At 49.8% G+C, this 8736-nt stretch overlaps 1 long non-coding RNA gene across 1 annotated transcript; it reads right to left on the bottom strand.

Annotated features, from left to right (window-relative positions):
• Nucleotides 1-1735: 1735 nt before the first annotated feature.
• On the bottom strand, nucleotides 1736-6721 carry LOC120244113. Its single transcript, XR_005531466.1, has 3 exons — nucleotides 6544-6721; nucleotides 5593-5744; nucleotides 1736-4783 (listed from the first exon to the last, which is right to left on the bottom strand). It is a non-coding gene; the product is annotated as an uncharacterized LOC120244113 (long non-coding RNA).
• Between the last annotated feature and the right edge of the window lie 2015 nt (nucleotides 6722-8736).

The following is an 8736-nucleotide window of genomic DNA, read 5'->3' on the forward strand; positions in this document are numbered from 1 at the left end:
ACGTGCTTGCTCTCCTGGCACGCCTCGAATTATTTGGCTGCCTTGTTAGAAGCTGAAGCTTTCTTTTAAAAAGGTGGGGGGTGGGGGGTGGGGACGGAGGAAAAAATCCTAAAAACCTCCAGCAAAGGCTTGACTAGGGCTGAGCCCGGAGGAGGCGGCGCCAGTGACTGATGGGCGCTACATTTGTCTAATTAATCTTCTTGTCAACAAAGTTGTTCTTTGCCGGTGCCAGCCCCTGACATCACCCCGCAAGCCTGCCACACTGGTTCTGACCGACTACAAAGGCCTCCTGTGACCCGGCCCCAAGCTCACCAGCCCCTCCCCCAAGCACCGTCCGGACTGGAACCCGCACCCGCTAGCTGAGGGGCGCCCAGAGGAATCGCCAACCTGGAAGACTCAGGGCATCTCCGAGCCTTCCGGAGCTTGGCTCCCAAATAAAACTGGGATCCTGAGATTTTTCTGCAGGTTCAAGTCTGAGGGGTTCAGTTCCACAGGGCGGATCACTGTTGTCAGGGCTGGGTTGCAAAATCAAGTGCCTTCAGGGCCCAGGCAGGGGTGCGAGTATGACCAGGCCTTAGGCACTGGGGGCGGGGGTGCACTGTGGCCAAAGGGTGGAGATCAGTCCTGTAGGCAGGAGTCAAATTTGCGAGCTGTGCAGGTTATGGGCTAACCTGCGCCCCCTGGTGGCCATCTCCTGCCTCTCTAAGAGCCACTTAACAGATGTCTTCGCATCCAGGCCTTCTTGGACCATTGCATCTGACATGCACCCACTCCCCCCGCCCCTATTTTATCGTCAGAATCCCCCTAGTGATGTCCTGCAAAGCATTCAGCACCATCCACACTCACCATGTTTATTTACCCACCAACTTAACCAAGTCACACATGGATGAAATCCAGGGGCTCCGTGAACTTGGATGAGGAACCGTTTACATCAGTATTTTCAATATAACATTTCTTCGGTTATGAATATGGGCAACATGTCCCAGCGAATTAGCAGTGCCTGTGACTTTGTCACTAATAGAAATCACAGCTATATCCATATCACATTATAGTCGGTGCAGTTGACTTGAAATGTCTTTGTGGTCATCACTATGTGAAATGACAGTTAGGGACATGTGGGTGGTTCAGTCAGTTAAGCTTTTGACTTCAGCTCAGGTCATGATCTCCAGGTCTGTGAGTTCAAGCCCTATGTCGGGCCCTGTGCTGACAGCTCAGAGCCTGGAGCCTGCTTCAGATTCTGTGTCCCCCTTTCTCTCTGCCCCTCCCATGATCATGCTCTGTCTCTCTCTGTCTCTCAATGATAAACACTTTTTAAACATTTTTTAAAAAAGAAATGACAGTAGTTAGCATACGGATCTGTAGATCTTGTTACATCATATATTGACAAAGAACTTGACTATTTCACAATTAAAAAAATACTTTGGTGTCTGTGTTTTAGTATAATTGGTTGCTTTGTAATCTGTGTATCTTTCCTTATGCGTGTCAAACGCTTTGAGGAGCCGCCCAGGGGCTTCTGCTGACCAGTAAAGGGCCCACCACATTCTAAGCCATCCCTGGGGTCCTTGGTATCACCAGCATGCACCTTGGGTCCTGGCACATCGGAGGTGCTTATTACATTTTTGCTGGCTGACTTAATGAACCATGAAACGAATGAATGAATAGTGGTGTGGGTCTTAACACGACCTGGCCGTTTCAAAGATCGACGTATCCCCAAAGGAGCAGAAGGTTCTCGGAAGCCGTTGCTACCTGTGCTTTATTTTCAGGAGGAAGAAATCCGTTGCCCCACCAGTCGCTCCACTGAAGACTTCAGGACTGACCATAGCGTCTCCTGCTGTTACAGCCACGTCAGCCGCCAGAGCCCAGAGGTAGAGACCCAGGGAGGTTCCCAAAAGGAGGAAGTGGTTCTTCCCCATCCGGAATCGCCCAACTAATCCTGGTCCTGGAGAAGGTGGGAGTCGGAGGTCCCAGCTGCGCTACCCAACCTGGCCACGCGATGGCGCTGTGCGCCCGGCCGCGGCGCATCGCCCTTCAAGTCCCCGAGCATCCTCGCTGCGGACTCTGGATCAATTCCAGGCAAGGGACTCAAGGTGAGGTGTCCGCCTGCGAGCAGCCAGCCGTAGACCTCCGGGCCTGGGAAGGGCGCTCGCCGAAACCTCGCTGAGGTTAATCAGCAGCCGGTCAGTTACCCATCAGTTACCCATCAGTTGCTCATCCAGTCAGTTACCATCAGTTCCGTGGAGCGGGAGGCGTGGGAACTCAGGGACGCCGGCACTAGCCCGCCAGGAGGGGCGAGAGGGACCGGGTTCTCTCTGTCCTCGGGGTGAAACCCCAGGAGCGGGGCTTAGAGAGCCCCTCAGTGGCTGTACACACCCCGTGTCCTCAGAGAGGACCATCACATAGAGGCCTCCACCGGGTCATGGGAGCCGGGTGGACTTGAGTTCCAATTCAGTCCCTCCTCCCCTTTGTCTCCCCTTTCTCTTTTGCAAAGAGAGGATAATAAGGTCCTGACCAGTTGGTAGGACGTCGGAGGCGATGTTAGGAAAGGCTTACTCCGTAGAGCACCCTGTGCTCAAGTCAAGGGGGCTGACATCGTCATCCCTTTGTGGCCAGGCAAGCCTCGGTGTCACCATTCCGAAGAGGTAGAGCCTCCCTGGATTGTCGAATTGGGTGAAATGCATGCAGAGAGCTCACACAGTGGTGATCGGACAGTTAACCCTTACGTCGTTCCTGAAAGAGTACTGTGCGCAGGGAGGCCGACATAAAGACGGCCGGGGCGTCCTCTCTGATAAGACAGTCCCCAGGGGCTTAGAAGTTTATGCCAGGGAGAAGGGCCCCAGGCTGCCCCAGGCTCTCCCATTCCTAGAGAGTGCTGGGGCAGTGAGCGAGGAAACTCAAGAGGGTGGCGAACATTCGTTCACAAGACCTTTATCAACAGGGAGATTTGTTCTTGGAAAACTGGTTTCTAGTGAGAGGCTTCGCCCAAACCCTGCTGAGGTGTTTCGGGAAACTGGGGGGGAGACAGCCTTGCTCTCGCGGCCTAGACCAGTCCCCAAAGCCTGTTTCCCTGGGCAGTGTCCCCAGCACAGGGGTCCTCAGGGTCTTTCCCTGTGTGCACAGTCACTGGGGCGTGCAGGCTTGAGCCCGGCCCTCTCCGAGTCAGCCGGGGCCCAGGGTGTCCATAATTAAGAGACACACGTCAAGAATGTAAATTCCTGTGGTTCCCAGCCTGGAGAGGGTTCATTTGGTGCCTCAGGACAATTACAGGCTGAGAGAGGCTGAAAGAGCCAGTGTTACCGTTTAAAGTGTTATCAGTTTAATGAACTGCTTATGAAGTGTTAATGCACGCCAGCGTAAACACAGCATCTGGGCTTGTATTTTATTCGTAGGCTTCAAACCGGGTGCTTGGTGGTTCGAAAATGCCAAAGAATGGTGTAAAGTCGGGCTTTCTAATAGGGAGGAAGAAGGTTCTTTTGTGATCGCTCCCGCAACTCTCTCAAAATCTATCCCACGCACAACACACACCCAGTCACAAAGAACAAACAGGTTTAGTTTTCTTAATTGAAGAAGTAGGAGTTTGCCACTCTGTCCTGCGTTGTGGCAGAATATGATGTATTTTCACTGGAGGAAGGGATGAAGCATTTTAAAATCAGAAGTGCCATCAACACACATTTCCCAGAAGGTGTTCGAGGAAATCTGTCATTTCTACCCCTCGCTTCTGGGCCAGAAAATAGACAGCCTACGGTAATATTTACGGCACTTTCATGAGAAGAATTTCCAAACTACCCTTCGAAGCAATGAAGCTGGATTCGGAGCGAATGGAAACATTTTGAAATTGCTTGTTTTCTTCCAAAATTTGTATTTTTCTTCCTTATTTCCTGTTAACTCAGTGCCACTCATTAGCAACCATATTTTTACATTATGCGCTCAGCAGAATTTTCTCTCCATGACTGTATTCCAAACTAAACTTTTAAGTTTCCAGGAAAAGTGTAACAAATGTTTGAATCAGTCAGAAGTTGCCCTGATGAGAGAGAGAGGAGAGAAAACATACACACAACTTTCTTCTTGTCTGGCGGAGCTATTGCTTTTTATCTGCTTCGGACTTTGGGGGCGCTTTTACTCCTTGGATCTTGAAAGGCCCGTTCACAAAGTAAGAAGGCTCCGGAAAACGTGAAGATGTCTGAACTCGGAGCTCTTGAAACGTCCTGACAGATGCTGGCTTCAGGGAAACAAAGGCAAGATTTGGACGCAGTTGCCTACAACCAGTTGCACCGTGTTAGATCTGGAAGGGAGTCTAGTTTGGCCACCTCGCGTTGCAGATGGTGTGGCAGAATTCCAGCGTGTGGCAGCAGTGTGCCCGAGATAATTTAGTGATAAGGTGGTGAGAAGAGCCCAGAACCTTTGCTGACTGTTCTTTCCTGAGCAACTACTAGGCTCGCTGTTGGGGGAGGGGGGTTTCTGCCCCCCCCCACCTCCCCAGCACAACAAAGACACAGCTCCATGCAAGATGTTGATTTCTAGCCGCAGACAAACGACCCTTGCGAGGAAGGTGACCACACGAATTAATTTCCTGTCAAGGTGGCCCTGGAAGGCCCCAGCTCTGTCTTCTCCCGCTCTGGTTTGCTTCCGCCAAAGCCAGAGCCAAAGCCAAAGGCCAGGAGGAGCAGGGAAAACTAGAAGAGCAGTTTCCTGGGGTTGGGGGGGTGGGTGGAGTTGTGAACTTGCTCAGGTCTACAGGAACTGTATTCCAGTGAGGCCCTGCAGTAGGAGATTTTGATAGCTTGATCTAGACTATTTTGAGAAAGAGTAGCATTAAAAGTATTATGCTGTTGAGGGAAAAGAAGAAAAACCAAGATATTATAAAGCTTCAATAGCCAGATCAAACTGTCCCCAGATGGATGGGGTAACAGAGCGTCACACACACAGACCCTACTAGAGATATTTACAGATAAGAACTTAGTACATGGTTAAGATCCGCGAGGAAAGGGAGGTTTGTCAGCAAATGATGTTCGCGCCAACCATATGGAAAAAGTGGAAGATAATCCCTAGCTCCCCCCATATTTCATTAAAAATTTTTTTTCAATGTTTATTTTTGAGAGAGAGAGAGAGCATGCACTCAAGGGAAGGGCAGAGAGAGACACACACACATAGCCTGTCAAGCAGGCTCCAGGCTCTGAGCCGTCAGCACCGAGCCCGATGTGGGGCTCGAACCCACGAAATATGAGATCATGACCTGAGCTGAAGTCGGACGCTCAACTGACTGAGCCACCCAGGCACCCCTCTCCCTATATTTTAAAATAAAGTCCACATGCATCAAGAGGTGTATGCAAGGACAGCATAAGCCTGGAAGACGCAGCTACCCTTTGGATCTTGATGGAGGGACTTTGTAGATACAAAAGCGGAGACGGAAGATAAAAAGTAGGAGATGATTGTGTTTGACCACAGAAACAAGAGCTCGCGGGCCTCTCAGTAACCCTGTGAAGAGGTTCGTGCTAAATATCACAAAGGATTGTACTTTTACGTGAAAGACTATTGCAAAATATGACCGGAGCACTCAGAGGACAAAGAACACCCATTAACGGCAGAAATACTCACAGTCGGCAATCACGCCAAAGGTCTCCACGTAGTCACCAAGAACGGAAATGAAACCAAGAGTGCAAATCCATGCAAACACCACCAAAGTGTTCAGTGGGGAGAGGGGGCGATCGGGTACCATGTTAATGTTCTCCTTTTATGTGTTTTTCCCCCTAAAATAGAATACATTAAGATCAAAAACAAGTTGTTGAAAACATCAGGAGCTTCTCTATCTAACCCCCTCATGCAGACTCCAGTGTTGGCTGGTGGGGGTGTATTTTCCCAGGTGGGGAGGGGACCTGGGAAACTGGGCCATGTCCTCACAAAGCAGGCCCAGCCCCACACAGCATAGTGGGGATCGGCTTGGTCCATGCCAGCCACGACCCTCCCGCGGGTTTTCCAGGCCCCCTTGGGGAGGCAGAGCCTTCAACCCCTGACCCAGCAGGCGGCCTCACTCCCACACCACCTGAGTATCTGCTCTTGGGGGGCAGAGGTGAGGGTTGTGCCACCACGTCCCTCTGTCTCATGGGAAGATGCTGTCACATTAGGGGTCTGTGTGGGCTGCTTAGAAGTTTCCCTTTGGTTTGCCCACCGTGAAGCCAGAAGCCTCTCTCTCATCCTCTATCTGGGCCAGAGGCAAGCGCAGACAAGCTCCACAAATTTTAGGCTTCCTTGTTCCGCCTTCCATCCCATAAACAGGAAGAAACTTTAAAACATGTGTGGCTCAGTCTGTTAAGCCTCTGACTCCTGATTTCAGGTCGTGATCTCCCGGTGTGTGGATTCGAGCCCCGCCTCTGGATCTGCATGACAGCAGGGAGCCTGCTTGGGATTCTCAGCCTCTCTCTTCCTTTCTCTCTGTCTCATTCGGTCTCTCTGTCGCTCTCAAAGTAAACAAATACGTTTTGAAAAAATTTAAAAAATAAATAAAAATAAAACCCATTCAGGAGCATCAGTTGGCCCTGCGGAGCTGACCTGTTTCAGGATCCACTCCAGCTCCGTGTGCCCGCATGCCAGTGGTGGGCACCTCTTTTCAATTCTGCATTTGCCACTTGAGTAGCTTAAGGTTGGCCATTCTAGGAGTGTTTCCACCACAGAAATGGGTCGAACGCTTACATGGTGACTCAAGGCTCTGGCGAGAGTGTTCAACTCACACGGCTGTCAAGCTGTCACTGCGCTTTATGACCTCACGCTGACGTCAGACAGTATCATGTCCCTGTATTCTGTTGGTTACAAGTGAGTCAAAAACTCACTTGGTTTTCAGAGGAATGGAGATCAGACTCCATCTCCTGGTGGGTGAGTAAATTTCTTGAAAAGTATACAGAATGAGAAATAGGATGAGAGCTATTTCTTTTGGGAAAATATAATTTGCCATAGAGTTAAAAAATTTTTTTTAACATTTATTCATTTTTTGAGAGAGACGGAGCATGAGCGGGGGAGGGGAAGGGAGAGAGGGAGACACAGAATCCAAAGCAGGCTCCAGGCTCTGAGCTGTCAGCACAGAGCCTGATGCTGGGCTCGAACTCATGGACCATGAGATCATGATCTGAGCTGAAGTCGGACTCTTGACTGACTGAGCCACCCAGGCACCCCTTTGCCGTAGAGTTTCAAAACTTAAAATTTTCTTAATGTTTATTTTTGAGAGAGAGAGAGAGAGATAAAGAGAGAGAGCATGAGCAGGGGAGAGGCAGAGAGAAAGGGAGACACAGAATCCAAAGCAGGCTCCAAGCTGTCAGCACAGAGCCCAACATGGGGCTCGAACTCACGAACTGTGAGATCATGACCTGAGCCAAAGTCAGACGCTTAACCAACTGAGCCACCCGGGTGCCCCTCCTGTGGAATTTTAAAATGTGATTAGGGATTTGCCTTCAGAGGCTACGGCACATTTTTCTAGGGATTCTATTGGCATGGTTACTCTTCCTCTGTTGAGCATGTGTTTGATTTCTGAGGATACACAAAAGGTATCGAAAGCCGATGCTAGTAAACTACCTAGTAGATAGCTCTGCTGGATAACAATAGCACCAGAAAAGGAGATGTTACAGCGGTAATGGAGTCAGCTTTCACTGAGTCCTTACCCAGGGCCTGTAGAGAGTTCCAAAAGGTGGTGCCACGACCTTCGCAGCTACCTCTCAGATGTAAGAGTGCAAACTTCTAAAAGGACTAGTTTGAAGGGCCAGTTCTTCTGAGCTATTTGTACACATTACAAAGGTGGCATGTTTAGTACAAAACCTGCCCCACTGCCTTGTAGCACCCTCTGCTTTTCTTTTGCAGCCATCAAAGTATTTGTTAGCATTGCACCAGGTGCATGTTAGGGTCCAGGTAAACATCTGGTTGATTTGCCACCTGGAGCCAAAACAAGCCAGCCCCTGGTTCAGCTAGGTCCTTAGGTATGAGTTGCAATTAGCCAACCATAAAAAAGAGAAGCTGACCATTCCTCTTCAGACCTCTAAGTATAATTTAAGTGTGTTTGGAGCGCCTGGGTGGCTCAGTCGGTTAAGCATGCGACTTCGGCTCAGGTCATGATCTCGCGGTTCGTGGGTTCGAGCCCCACGTTGGGCTCTGTGCTGACAGCTTGGAACCTGCTTCGGATTCTGCTCTCCCTCTCTGCCCCTCCCCCGCTCATGCTCTGTCGCTCTTTCTCTCAAAAATAAATAAAACATTAAAGAAAAATCTAATGTGTTTGGTCTTGGAGGACTCAGGATATAAACAATAATGTACATTTATCTTGTTCCATATTCTTGAGTTTATCTCTTTCCAAAGTCCATGAATCTGTGCCTGTATTTCCTCCCATCCTTACTGGAGGGTCACAGTGGGTAGAAGGGTGGGCGGTGACCACAGGTACTGCTCAGGTCTCCTCATCGCCAGTAAGACGGAGCCAGATGAATCAGTTGACTTATGTCTCCTCGGACCACCCAGTGTGCTGTTTTAATTCTCAGGCGCCACTTGTCAATTGCTCCTCAACCATCAAATACTAAAATCCTAACTATTCTGTCAGGAGGGCAGAAATGCCCACGGAAGCCCTTGTGCGTTTGTGCTTTCTCATTAATTGGAGCTTAGCATTTTCCACCTGTGCCCACCAAAGACTAAGGAAAGAACTCAGAATATGTTTAGTAGACTCGTGATTGTAGACATGTTGATGCTTACATGAGGTGGCAGAGACCTTTCCAG

Source organism: Hyaena hyaena, unplaced genomic scaffold (genome assembly GCF_003009895.1).
Source record: "Hyaena hyaena isolate Hyena2069 unplaced genomic scaffold, ASM300989v1 scaffold_367, whole genome shotgun sequence".
NCBI classification, from domain to species: Eukaryota; Metazoa; Chordata; class Mammalia; order Carnivora; family Hyaenidae; genus Hyaena; species Hyaena hyaena.